A 15,590-nucleotide genomic window follows, 5' to 3' on the forward strand; every position below is an offset into this window, starting at 1 on the left:
TTTTCTTTCATCTCTCTCACTATGATCATTCCCTCAGTCATCTGTTATTCTTTGATCATTGAACCTATTTCTATTGCTTCTAATATTATAGTGTGGTCCATTATTCTTCTAGAGGTGTATTGGCCAATCTAGGGTGCTAGATTAGACTAGATTTATTATCAACCAGGGTAAGTAAACTTCGAGGCATGTGTCTAAAGTCTATAGACATAAAGGATTCCTAACTAAGTGTTTATTGTGATAGGCTATAGTACTCCTTTACAGAAGGTTAAGATACATTTCCTCTCACCTTAACACTCAGATCACCTAACTTATCTAATTGTCCTAAGGATACAACGTATTGCTAGACTGAGATTTTAATCCTCTTACAAGGATGCTATGCACAAAAGCTCTGTCTAGTTAACACTTAAGCATTCATGAAAAATCAAAAGCACACTAAAGTTTAAATGCATGAAAACAGAGTCTATGGAGATGCTTTAAAATATAACGATGGATCAAATATCTTACAAGATATGGTTCAATGATCTAACGATAAAATCTTCAAGATATCACCATAAATACCATTTGTGAGAATTTCCAATCAAATAGACAAAGTCATAAACATAGAAATAACACTAAACACTATGTGTTCTATTCAAATTCAAAAACTTCTAAGGAAATGAAATTAACAATATACCAATCCACGCAGGGCCCGTCCACGTTTCAATGGTACACTGAAGTAAACTCAAGCAATGAGAGTATTAACGCATAAACACTACTGGAGTAAAACCGTGACTATATTTAAGTGTTGAAGATTGCAATCACATACAAGAGTTCTATTCTCAAACGATGCACAGAGATAATAATCGTAATTGTTCTTGAAAACAAAATAATGCATAGTCTTTATCTGCTTGTCCCTATCTGAATCGAATGTAAATTCATTAAGCAGATGTTTCTGCTTTTACAATGGAATGATTTTTTGTCATTTCTAATCTAAACTGATTTCCAAAAAGAAAAAAACGAAACCGGTTTGGGAAACCATGGCTTTTACTGCCTTTGTAACCAAAAGGCTGGGGTTTGACCAACATGGACCACATAACCAGGAGCTTTTGATTTGCTGTAGAATCAATTTTTCACCATGCATGTACATTCCAGGTTTCATTCCTATCCATTTCTTTGGTTTGCCTGTCATGCCACGTGTCAGATGATAAACCATTTACAGGATGTTATGACTTCCGGTAATCTTTTTATTTAAAATTCCTAATTTCTAAAATAAAAATTCATAAATTAACTTTAATGCAAACCAACAACTATAATGCTATTAATTAATCAATTTCGAGGGATATAAGGGGTCTATGGAGGAAAAAGGTAGACAAATGATGGTGTTTCTAGAAGAAAAAGATGGTAATGGAATGGTACCAACATCTCCCCCAAGCTCAATGACTTAGCATGTCCTCATGCTAATCCTGATGTGCTGCCTCTATACTCTGTTCCTGCCTGTACCTCTGCTGCTTTTAACAATGCATCTATGTTCTTCTTAGCTTGGGCATCTTTCTGAATGTGGAGCTCATGTTTCAAACTCTTGTATTTCTCCTTGAGGGCTTTCTTTTGGGTATACCATTTGGTTGCCCACTTGCAAATGTCAGTTTGTTCAGCCTTGAGCTCTTTGATTTGCTCCTTAAGCTTCTCATTCTTCTGCTGGGTTTTCTTACTTTGAGTTCTCAACATTTCGTTCTCCCTCTTAATGACTTTCTCCAGCATGTTGGCCTCCATCAGTTCTTCTTTTAACTTTTCAATTTGCTTTTCCAGCCTCCTTTGTTTCTTGATTGCAGGTGGTGACTCTTTTCCTTGCCTATTGTTGCTCTCAACCTCCATTTTGGCTTCTGGTCCAGGTTGTGAGTGAGCACTGCTCTCGATGTCCATCGGTGCATGTGCATTTGGTTCTGGTTGATCTTCTTGTGTCTGGGTCGTTTGTCTTCTCCTTGATCTTCTTGTATATGTAGTGAAAATCTTGTCTTGTTCAATTTTCTGGGCATCTTCTTGCATCATTTTTCTCGTCCTTACACTACTGTAGGGTGGAGGGACAGTGCTTGTCTTGTGCACAGGGATTTCGTCATCAATGTCAAGCATAAATCCTGAGTGCTCTTGCTGTTCCTGTTCATCTTCTCGATCTTTGATTTGATTGGCAACCAAAAATTCCTTCCATGTTTTTCCCCTCCTCTACACTTCAAATTCAATTAGAATTTTAATTAACTCGAAATGATACAAGCTTTTGTCCTCATTACCATTTTTATTTGGATAGTTTTTGACATCTTGGTCAAGCTCTGCAAGAGGAAATATTGTAAACTAATGGTGCACTGCCATTTTAAATGTAACAGGAGTTTGATGTGGTATAAATAGACTATGTTGTAACGACCCTCACACGTAACAAATTTTTGAATGATATACACCATTTTGTCCCATGGATGCATCAGCCAGCTCCTAGGGACACCCTTCTTCCAGTTAACAGATGAAACCCTCGACCTGGACATGAATTGGGTCCATGATTTTTCTTTGAATTGTTTTGTTTTGAAGTATTTTTCTCCTTCTGGGCTGATCCCCAAGGATTGTGCTATGGTGTCTTTTGAGATCCTAAATGAGAAATTACCTATCAATGCTTTCTCCCCATTAAATGTAAAGGGAAATTGTTTAGTAACTTCTTCATTGGTCCCTTTAAACTTCTCAAGAAGGGTAGCCATTGTTTTTCTCTTAAAATTGCAATACAGTCATCGTGGTACTGAGAACTATCAAATGTGTTTGGCTCTACTCTATTAGTCATTTTGACAGAGAAACTCCTGCTCTAACCCTCTTTGTTTATTCTTACTAATTTAACAAGGGTATTTTGGTTTGTTACCTTTGCTTTTCGCTCCACACAACTGACCTGGTGGTGCCCTCTGTTCTTCGAGATCAGCTCCTTCAATGGCTTAAGCAGTGACCGGATGACTGTCCTTGAATTATGGCGGAGGTGGAAACTTGTGAGCCCAATTACTGTGCTTTCCTTTCGTAGCACTTGTTGTTCTTGGCCTTTGTTTTTGAAATCACAGCACTTGAATTGCTAGTATGGAACGCCCTTTTTACAACTGAGAATGAAATGGAATTTTAACAACCGACTTGACCCAATTCACTATAATAATAACAGAGCGTATTCATATTTCAATGACAGAGGAGTAGCTGTACTGGGTTGTATGAGTACCATCATGAGAACGCCGTAAGCATGTATGGAGTACTGGAGTATAATAATGGATAGTTGTTTGCATGAGTCGACTTGGTCGAACGATCATGTTATAACTTAGCCGATTCAAAAACAATGAATGAAACCATGTAACATTTGGCTTTCCAATAGTTCACCACCTATCCCTTGCTCATTGGTACTTGGCCGAATAGGGAGATGTTGGACCGATAGTAAAGTTTGATGGCCGATAAGGAGTTAATAACAAGGCTGGGAGGGTGGTATAATAGAGGATTTAAAAATCGTAGGAGGAGTATGGGGATAGGCTAGAGTGTTGGGAAATGATAGGAATTAGGAATATGACGAGGGTGATGGATATGTGGGTGTTTTTGAAATTGATCATAAGTAGTCATAGTCATCACATTTAACACTAAAATAATCTAAGAATTTAAATGTTAAAAATAAAAATTACAACAATACATTACACTTTTATTGGTTGATCAAGAGTTGAGTTGGCATGCATAGGTAGGACTGGTCTTTCTTGTTCAGATATGACTAATCTTTGTTGTCCATAACAGGTCCCTCTGAGATGAATTTGGATACAACAGGTCCCTCTGAGATCTGGAGAATGTTTGTGCAGCTTCTTTGAAATCTGGAAAAGAACTATATGTGTGCAGCTTCCTTGATCTTTGGTGTTTGATGGAGCCTCGGTGACGAGCAACCTTTGAATCTCTGTTGAAACTTTGTTGAAGCTTTGCTGAAGTAACTTGAGATAGCAGTCTCTAACAGGTCCCTTTTATGTTTGTTGAACAGGTCCCTCTAATGTTGGTGCTGGTAACATGGTCTTCTGAACAGGTCCCACTGCATAGTGCTTAAACAGGTCCCTCTGATTAGAACAAAGACAAAAACAACTTCTTTATTGAAATACTGAAGTGTTGAAACAAACTCTTTGAGAATTTACAATGAGGAGATGAGATAAGAAAAAAACAAAAATGTTGATGCTTCTCCCCCACTAAAGCTTTGACTTGTCCTCAAGTCATTATTGAATCGATGAATCAAACAGGAAACAAAAAGAAAAGGAATTCTTACCAGCCAAAGAATTGGTTTTCAAGTAAGAATTCTGGGTTAGAGTGTGCCAGAGTCTGGTTTTCACATCTAAACCATTATTAATATTTTTTTTTTTAAATTGAAATGAAATGAACTAAGGTAGAGATATCACAGCTGAAGGCTGCAATATCTCAACCTCCCTTTGCTGAGATACAGTTTGAAGAAAATCTTCCTTGCTGATGGGATTATGGTAAAGTTTCAAGCAATGGCCATTGACAATAAAGGGGTGGCCTTCTCCATCAATGGTAATAAGCTTGATTGATCCATTGTCATAAACTTGAACTATTTTGTATGGGCCCATCCAATGTGTGGTAAATTTGGCTTTATGATCTCTGAATTTAGAGTCAAAGAGTAAAGCCCAGTCTCCTTCTTTGAACTGTTTCTTCTTGATGTGTGCATCATGCCACTGCTTCCTTTGTTTTTGCATTAGGAGTGTTGTCTCCTTTGCTTGCTGCCTCATTTCATCCAGCTGGTTCAAGTGTTGAATCCTCTCTTGTTGGGCTTCATTAATATCAATTCCTAAATATGCAACCATCTTAAAAGTATGTATTTGAAACTCAATAGGAAGCATTACCTCTTTACCATACACCAACTGATATGGTGTAAATCCTATAGTATTCTTCCATGTGATTCTATAAGCCCAGAGTGAATCTTTGAGCTTCTCGTCCCAATTCTTTCTGTTCATTGCTACGGTCTTAGTGATAATTCCTTCCAATGTTTTATTTGTGGATTCCACCTGGCCATTGGCCTGTGGATGGTAAGGTGTACTTCTTCTGTCCTTGATTTGATATTTTTTCTGTGATGTCTTTAACTAACTTTGAAGTAAACTGAGTACCTTGCTCTGTTACTATCTCCCTTGGTACTCCATACCTTACAAAAATTTCTTCAAAAAGGAAGTTTACCACTTTCTGTTCAGTTGCCTAGACTAGTGCTTTGGCTTCAGCCCATTTTGTTACGTAATTAGTACATACTAGGATGTACTTTTTACCTTTTGAAGTGGGATTGATGGGTCCTATAAAATCTAGAGCCTATTTTTCAAATGGCTCTAAGTGTACTTGAGGCTGAAGTGGCATTTGATCTGTAGCTGTTGGTCTGCCCATTCTTTGGCAGCTATCACAACTCTTCACATACTTCTTGGAATCCTTAAAAATAGATGGCTAGTAGTATCCAAGACTAAGAATATTGAATACTGTTCTTTTAGCTGCAAAATGCCCACCACACAGTTCATCATGGCAAGATTTTAAAATATCAATTATTTCATCATTTCTTACACATCGTCTAATAATCATATCATAACCAGTGTAAAATAAATCGCCATTAACCCATGAGTATCGAGCACTTTGTTTGACTAGCCTCTTCTTTTCCTTTGGAGTAAAGTATGGAGGTGTTCTTCCCGTGGACAATAAAATGCCAAGTCAGCATACCAAGGATTCACTATTGAAATTGCAAATAACTTTTCATCTGGAAAAGAATCTTCAACCGGAACAACCTCACTTGGATTTTGTAGTCTAGATAGAAAATCTGCCACCTGATTCTCTTTACCTGGTCTATCTAACACTGTGATATTAAATTCCTGTAATAATAACAACCATTTCGTAACTCTACCATTAGTTACTAGTTTATTCTTTAAATACTTAATGGAAGAATGGTCATTATGTACAAAAACCTCATAACCAGTTATATAATGTCAGAATTTATTCACAGCATGTATGATTGCAAGCATTTCTTTTTCAGTGACTGTGTAGTTTAGTTCTGCAGGTGTTAGATTTTTACTAATGAAATAGATGGCATAATGCAAAGACTCCTCTTTTTGGCCTAGTGAGGCACCTACTGCAGTATCAGATGCTTCTGTAAAGATGTGAAATGGTAGGTTCCAGTTAGGTCCTTTTAAGACTGGTGTGGTTGATAACTTTCCTTTGAGTGTTTCAAATGCTTGCTGACAATTATCGTTCCAGTTGAAAGGTGTATCTTTAGCTAGAAGTTTAAACAGAGGTGAAGCTATTTTACTAAAATGTTCAATAAACCTTCTGTAATAGCTTGCATACCCAAGGAAACTTCTTACCTCTTTTTGAGTCTTCAGAATTGGCAAATTGACAATGATCTGGATTTTTGATGGATCAACTTTAATGCCTTGAAAAGAAATATAGTGGCATAATACTATCGCCTCATTTAACATTATAAAACACTTTTCATTGCTCAGGGACAGATTAGCTTCAATACATCTCTTCAAAACCTTTTCAAGATTCTCTAATGCATGCTCAAATGAATTACCATACACTGAAAAATCATCCATGTAAACTTCAACACAATCATAAACTAAATCAACAAAAATAGCTAATACAGCTCTCTGAAATGTAGCTGGAGCATTGGAAAGTCCAAATGGTAAAACATTAAAAGAATAAGTTCCCCAAGGACAAGTAAAAGTGGTTTTGTCCTGGTCCTCTAAGGCTATCCTGATCTGGCTGTAGCCACTGAAACCATCAAGAAAAGAGAATGATGATTTCCTAGCTAATGTGTCTAGCACTTGGTCAATAAATGGTAGTGGAAAATAATCTTTGAGGGTTGCTTTGTTCAATTGTCTGTAATCAACACAAATCCGCCACTTACCATTTTTCTTGGGCACTACTACCAATGGGGATACCCACTGACTGTCAAATATAGGATAGATAAAATTGACTTTCAACAGTTTTTGTAATTCCTCTCTAACAATATCCTGAAGCATGGGATTCATTCATCTCTGCGGTTGCCTCACTGGTTTGATATTACTATCCGTATAAATATGGTGAGTGCATGTTTCAGGGTGAATTCCGTGCATATCGGTGTAGTCCCAAGCAAATGCTTTCTGGTATTTTCTCAATAATTGAATCAATTTTTCCTCTTGAGATGAGTCTAAGTGAGTGCCGATATTCAAATTTTTTCCTGGACTAATCTCTATGTTCTTGCTCTGTGCGTTTGTGATAGATTGAATGGGAAAAATGTTCTGAAATGTTGTTTGCAAAGATTGAATGGTATCTGTTTCCTGAAAATTTTGTGCCAAAAGTTCATCTGCAGCATGATATTGGTCATTTCTCAAATCTTCGGAAACATCAGGTTGAGAAAGGAACAATTCTACCAAATCATCATTATTATGTTCTTGAAAATCATAGATTTTGTTGATGCTGAAAACAGATTGAACTTCTTCCTTGTCATTGTATTTATCGTCAAGCCATAAATTGTGTGCTATTGCTGGTGATTGTGCTGATGGGTAAAGAGTGAGTTGTTTTCTTTCAGTTCATCATGAAATGATCATATTACTCGATAGACATCCTATGAATGCATCAACAGTTTCTAACCATGGTCTACTAAGGATGATAAGGTGTCCTCCTAAATTAGATTTTGGCTGAAGAACTAAAAATTCCACTAGATACTCCCAAGAGTCCAGTGAAACAATTATGTCCTCCAAAATCCCTTCAGGAATCACTTTAGACCTATCAGCAAGTTCTAGAACAATTGTTTTGTGCTACAAATTTGTGAGCTGGAGTGTTTTCATGGTTTCAAGAGTCATCACAATTATTGTGGCCCCAAGGTCAATTAAGGTGTTTGGAATATGTATGTTGTTAATGATTGTAGTGACTCTAGGAATACCAGGATCAACATACTTTTCCATTGAAATGGTGTTTGTCATAAGGCCATCTAAATGTCCAATAACATGAATGGTTTGTGGATCAACTCTTTTCCTAGTAGGCTTCTTAAGGCACAGTTCTTTGATGGCTTTAGTATATATGGGAATGTCTTCTATGGCTTGTAGTAGCGGAATTTTTATATAGACATTCTTTAGCTCATCTAAAACATCAAACTGTGGTATAGACATGGGAAGTTTTGTTTGGACCAATCGGTCTGGAAAAGGTGGTGGATGCAACGGTTGCATTTGTTTGTGTTTGATGTCATCATTTGGTTTCCTTTGAATGGGAGTTTCATTTTCATTTTCTTCGTTTTCTTCTTGTTTATCAGCTGTTGGAAATTCTTTATGAAGTATCTTTCCAGAGCTCAAATTGATATTTTGCAAGGGTAATATGGGATATGAGGGTCCCTCATCTACATTGTAAGCTGGTCTCTCTGCTCTGTTATTTGGATTTGGTACAGGTTGAGCAGGGATTTGAGTAGGTCTAGGAGGTTGTGGGTTAGATGGAAGTTGTAATTGTGGTGGATTTATTGGTGGAGGAGCAGGTAATACTTGTTGAGTGGGTTGAGGTTGATGTGAGTAAACAACTTGCCACTGAGGATATTGTTGATATGGTTGAGGATATGGTGAATATGGCTGATGATATTGTTGATATGGCTGCGAATATGGTTGGTATGGTTGAGGATATGAATGATAATGTTGAGAGTATTGTTGAGATGGTCTCCATTGTTGTTGTGGGTAATTTTGGTGTTGCCATGGCATGGGTACATTCCACAAATTCTAAGCATACATCTGATCATGTGCAGGAAATTGCAAATTCTGGTTTGGGAACATACCTTGAGGTGCAGGTTTTGGCTGCCATGGTCTCTTTGCGCCCATAAAATACACATTTTCCATATCTGTGTTTGCTCCCACATTACAATTCTACAAAACCTTGATTTTAGAGCAAGGAAATATATCATGATTTTCAGTACAAAAGGCACAAACTTGAATGTTTTCTAATGGGCAGTCTTTTAAGGCATGTTTCTTCCAGCATTTTGGACAAAATATAGCCATCATTTGATCTTCCTCTTCTTGTCTTTTCTTAGCTTTGAGAGTGTAAATTTGACTTCCCAAGGTACCCAATAGATGTGTTTTGAATTCCTCTAATAGGTTTCCTATTTCAGCTCTGGTGACACTTGCTGAAGCAGGTTTTGTGGCTTTGGATGATATGGTTCTTTTTCCAATTTTGGCTTTGCTCCTAGAATACTTTTCACATAACTCAACAATTTCTTCAAAAGGTAAAGTGGAAATATCACCTTTTCCCATCAAATTAAGATCATCTAAGTATTCCTCTCGAATTCCCCTCAAAAATATTGTTCGAATCAGATCAAGAGGCATGGTTCTGTGTTTTGATTTTTGTAAATTGTAAACAAACCGCTCTAAGTGCTCCTCTAAATTTTCATCCTCTTGTTGGTTCATCCTAAGGATATCATCTTTGGAATCTTTCGTTCTACAATAAGGTTGGTATTTCTTTAGGAATATTCTTCTCATGCCATCCCAATCAGTTATCGCATGTTCGCTAAGCCCCATGAACCATATTAATGCTAATGCTTTTAATGTTGCTGGGAGAGTCTAAGCCAATGGGCATCATCTGTGTAACCATATGTTTGGCATACAATGTCAAACTCAAACAAGAATGAATCTGGGTCTTCTGAAGCCATGCCATAAAATTTTGGTAGCATAGATGGAGGTATGTTTTTCATTTTTATTTCGTCATCCTCTTCTAGTTCTTGGATAGGAAATTTAAAGGTTGACTCTTCCTCTTGACCTTGATTTGGTGGTCCTCTTTCTGATCCATGTCCTTCTTCAGCCATTTTGATAGGTTCCTCTGTTGATTTAATTTCTTGTTCAGTGTCACTTGTTTCAAAGAGAAGTTCAAGGAAATATTGTTGAGTTACTGTGCTACTTTCTCCTTTTATAGAGGATTCAGGGAAATGTTTCTTCTGTGATTTGTGTGCTAATAGAATTTTCCTCTCGATGAGTGTGAGTCTTTTCCCTGATTTCTATTTATCCTCTAATGTTTGTATGGTGACTTCCTCAGCTGATGTTGTGTGTTCAACTTTTCCTAAAGGGTCTTCTACTGATGGTAGGTTAGTTTTTGGATGGGGGGTTTTATGAATCTACCTTTATTATCTCTAGATCTAGGCATAAGTAAACATGACTTCTAAAATGATGAATTAAAATTAAATCTATGTTTTTGCTTGTTTTTGTTTTTTTTTGTTTTTTTTTGTTTTTTTTTTTTTATATTTTTATTTTTTTCAAAATCCTCTAACTACGCCTCCCCGGCAACAGTGCCAAAGTGCAGTGGCCAATCTAGGGTGCTAGATTAGACTAGATTTATTATCAACCAGGGTAAGTAAACTTCGAGGCATGTGTCTAAAGTCTATAGACATAAAGGATTCCTAACTAAGTGTTTATTGTGATAGGCTACAGTACTCCTTTATATAAGGTTAAGATATGTTTCCTCTCACCTTAACACTAAGATCACCTAACTTATCTAACTGTCCTAAGGATACAACGTATTCCTAGACTGAGATTTTAATCCTCTTACAAGGATGCTATGCACAAAAGCTCTGTCTAGTTAACACTTAAGCATTCATGAAAAATCAAAAGCACACTAAAGTTTAAATGCATGAAAACAGAGTCTATGGAGATTCTTTAAAATATAACGATGGATCAAATCTCTTACAAGATATGGTTCAATGATCTAATGATAAAATCTTCAAACTATCACCATAAATACCATTTGTGAGAATTTCCAATCAAATCGACAAATTCATAAACATGGAAATAACACTAAACACTATGCATTTTGTTCAAATTCAAAAACTGCTAAGAAAATGAAATTAACGGTATACCAATCCACGCAGGGCCTGTCCACGTTTCAATGGTACACTGAAGTAAACTCAAGCAACGAGAGTATTAACGCATAAACACTGCTGGAGTAAAACCGTGACTATATTTAAGTGCTGAAGATTGCAATCACATACAAGAGTTCTGTTCTCAAATGATCCACAGAGATAATAATCGTAACTCTTCTTGAAAACAAAATAATACGCAGTCTTTATATGCTTGTCCCTATCTGAATCAAATGTACATTCATTAAGCAGATGTTTCTGCTTTTACAATGGGATGATTTTTGGTCATTTCTAATCTAAACCGATTTCCAAAAAAACCAAAACGAAACTGGTTTGGGAAACCATAGCTTTTACTGCCTTTGTAACCAAAAGGCTGGGGTTTGACCAACGTGGACCGCATAAGCAAGAGCTTTTGATTTGCTGTAGAATCGATTTTTCACCATGCATGTACATTCCAGGTTTCATTCCTATCCATTGCTTTGGCTTGCCTGTCATGCCACGTGTCAGATGATAAACCATTTACATGATGTTATGACTTCCTGTAGTCTTTTTATTGAAAATTCCTAATTTCTAACATAAAGATTCATAAATTAACTTTAATGCAAACTAACAACGATAATGCTATTAATTAATCAATTTCGAGGGATATAAGGGGTCTGTGGAGGAAAAAGGTAGACAAATGATGGTGTTTCTAGAAGGAAAAGATGGTAATGGAATGGTACCAACAGGGGGAAATCTTGAACATAGTGGCCTTTATTATTACAGTTTTAGCATTCAGTGTGCAATAATTCCTTCCTTCTATTTGAATTTCAAGGAGGCTTTTTTTAATTTTATGGACCTCCCTTTCCTTTCTTCTTCTTTTTTTCATGAGTTATGAATGTAGGAGTCTCTCCTTCTTCATGTTTTTGAACCATTCCTCTTGATATCATCCTTTATCCTTCTTGCATGAGCTTTCCAGCAATTTCATTAAATGATGGGAGGAAATTATTGTTTCTTATAGTAGTAATAAAGGTTTCCCAAATAGGAGGGAGACCTCTTAGAGTCACAATCACCGATTCCCTATCAAGAACATATTTCCCAACTCTTTGCAATTGATCTCTAAGACATGATATCCTCATAATGTAGGATTGCACAGACTCTCGTTTGTTCATCTTTGTGTCTTTGAGTTGATATTTCAAGGGGATGATTTAATTCAAATTATTGACTTCATACATGTTAGCTATATTATCAAACTTCTCCTTAGACTTCGTCCAATTTCCAACATATGCAAGTAAATTATCTTGTAAACCATTAACTATAATTTTCTTTGCTTTCAACTCACATTTCATGTAAATGTTCTTGGAAGTAGTGGAAGAATTCTCCAGAGGCTCACGTAAATTTCATACATGTATTCCAAAACATCATTGTTTTCAGCTATGATCTCCAACCTAACTTTCCATGCAAAAAAATTGGATGAGTCACCCAACTTCTCATTTTCCTTGAAGAAGGAAGACACCTTGACTTGATTAGATTGGCTCCTTCAACTTTCCCAAAGATGATTGCTTCAATTGTTGTCTCCTTTTGGGCTTGTCCTTCACTTTGACTCTAACACCGTGTTAAATTTCTATATTGTTCTATGTTGTATCAATTACTTTAGCCCAATTCAATACTTCAATTAGTAGTATTTCTAATAATAGGTAGTCTTTACAATCATCAAAAGTAATTGAAGATAGAACAATAAATGCAATGACAAAGGAGACAATCAGAATATCAACAAGAGACACCAGGTTTGGTCAAAGACCAGGGAAAAATCCCAAAAGGGGGAAAACACTTTAAAATTATTCTTCTATTTTATTGTCATAAAATGTTTAGAGGAGATTACAATGGGCCCAATAGAATATCATCCAGTAAAACAACCAAATAACATTCATAAATATGTTTCCAGCATCAATATATATCAGAGACAACTTTCCTGTCTATGATCAACTTCAATCAATGATCAAAGTTCTGTCAAACTTTATAGTTGCAAAGAGGAGGAGATATACAAGTGATTGAATAATTTTGATCACTCCCTTGATCATGGAAGATAGTGACTAGAGTCGAATTTATCCTTTGACAAGTTAGCGACTATAACCCAAAACCCTAAACATGGATGCGAGCTTTGGACCTTGTAATTTCAGACCTTTGCGAACTTGTTTTTTTGACCCTGCTTCAAACCTTTGCGAACCAATAAATGAAGAAGAGAATAAGACTATTCTTGGTCATATCCGAATGAGCTTGAGGACACTTATATTTATAGGCTTCCAAGGGTGACCATTTTACCATTAGAGCTGACCTATCCAAATGTGCATATGTGGGCTCTTCATAAGTACACTTTCCCTTGTGAAAATTTGATGATATTTAGGTCGATATTGGTCCACTTGAAAAGAGGAATTTAATGAAATCATCATATCCATAAAATGATCTTTCCAAAGTGGAATTTTGCCTTAGTTTCCTATCTTAACGTTTTCCAGAACTTTTATATTATTCTCTTCTTTTCATCTACATTGTTATATATGCATTTTTCTAGAAAGTTTTCGAGATCTTCATGTAGACCAATTGGTAACAAAGCATAATTTCTTGGAATCCATCCACATACTCAATTAATTTTCTTCTTCTTTTGGATTTGTGGCTTAACAATTCAATGACCTTCTTAGTGTGTCGTCCTTGCTTTAGATTACCGTTACATTATGTAGCTTTGGGTCATACATTTCAATCCCTTTGGTGGATGAAAATCATTCCAACCTGTTGATAACCCTCAAATGAGGACTCACCAGTCCATGATTTAGCGATGGCTCTTCAAGATCTAATCACGGTGCAATAAAAAAGACACCCTCCAAGGAAACTAGAGTAGAATACATGCTTTTAGTTACCCAAATTCTTAGGCCAAATGAATGGAGAGGATTTCAATTCTTCACTTCATAGTCTCTCCACCTATTTTGAAACATCTCCCATGATGAAATATGACATGAAGCTTCAAATCACTCATCTATAGTTGGAGTTCCTAGCAGAGACATGGTGGAATACTAAATTCGAGAATATATCCTTGGGCATCAATTCTGGAGAAATAGCAAATATAGGATCCATGTGTATACCATATTGGGTTGACTTATGCCAGGCCTTAAGAGAATGCATCTATCACCCAACATATCTCCAGAATATCCTTGCCAAATTGTTGGAGCTCTGAAAATTACTGAATCAATCTGTGCAAGCTTACATTATTGTCTTCTATAAGTTTCACATTCAACTCCATATCTCGGATTAGGAAGAGGTCCTAATTATAAAATTGAATTCTAGTTTTCTAATAGTTTTTCATCGAGGGTTGATTTGTTTGATAGTAATTACTTCAGAAATACCTTTATTCGAGCCTTTGTTGTGGAATGTAAAGTGACTCCTTGAATCTAATCTCCTCAAATTAAAAAGGGTTCATATTATTTTGGTCCTTCTAATGTGTCCCATACCTTATCCTTTAAACCTCGCAATACCCCTGGTGTACATTTGATAACATTGACTCACATGATTCTGCGAATTGTTGAGAACTCCAAGACATGCACCCCAACAATACTCTTTTATAGAGGTACAACAACCAAATTCCCCAACTGATGAGCCCTAGTTTTACAACAAGAACTCTACAACTCCCAAGGCTACCATTTATAATTATAAACCCAGGGTTCGTACAAACTTAAGAGGGGTCTATACTATGTGTGCATCATAAACCTTCCTCTTCCTAGTCCAACTCCCTTAGATGCTTGTGAGAGAGGGAAATGAAACAAATATAATGAGAAAATATCTAAGTAAGTCACTAGTCCTAATTTGCATAAGGTAAAAAGAAATAAGAAAACCTATTCTACTTTTGCAAAAACATACATGATAGAAAGGAAATATATTCTATTTGTAAGAAACAAAATCACACATAAGGTAATGACAACCACGCAAATCTAATATATCTTGTTAGAAAGAAAATGACAGTAAGGAAATATATTATACTTTTGCGTAAAAGGAAATCCCTAGGTTACTCTTGTAGGAAATAAATCACACTTTTCTTAAAGTAAATTGCAAGAAATGAAATCTAGACTAGTTGCATAAATGTGCATTCAAGAAACAAGGAAGGTAGAAGCTAAATGGAACCCTAACCAAGCCTTAGCTCAACCAAAGTGGTCTAATAGCATTCATGGATTATTATAATACATTAATATATTTCTACCATGAATTGGGAATGAATTTGGGTAAGGGAATAGCTTGGAAACAAACTGCTACAAGAAACACTCTGTTGCTATATGATTGCTACAGGAAACTTCTACCAAGCCTATTTCTCGAGTTAACATGCTAAATTCCCAAGATAATAAAATAAAAATTCTCTGGAGATAATTGTTTTATTAATTTCAATTTTTTAGGCTTGAATCCAAGTGGAATCAACTCAAAATATTTTCATTAGCACATGTGAGAATTGAACAAAAAGTTACTACTAAAAACCAAAAATTTCATAACAGTGAACTAGTAAGTTGATATAAGTACCAAAATTCCTAAATTAATCAAGTCCAAATGCTATGGAATAGTTCTTTTGTATTAATTTAAATGTTTTGAGGATTTAATCAAGGTGTAATCAACTCGAAAGAACTATATTAACTCGAACAAAAATTCAGTAGAAATGTATTACTACTAATAGAAATTTCAAAATTGTGAAGTAATAAATCAATCCAAGTAGCCCAACGATCAATAT

The sequence above is a fragment of the Pinus tabuliformis genome, chromosome Q (genome assembly GCF_031772625.1).
Source record: "Pinus tabuliformis cultivar Carrire ecotype Pingquan chromosome Q, CPIR1, whole genome shotgun sequence".
In the NCBI taxonomy this organism is placed as follows: domain Eukaryota; kingdom Viridiplantae; phylum Streptophyta; class Pinopsida; order Pinales; family Pinaceae; genus Pinus; species Pinus tabuliformis.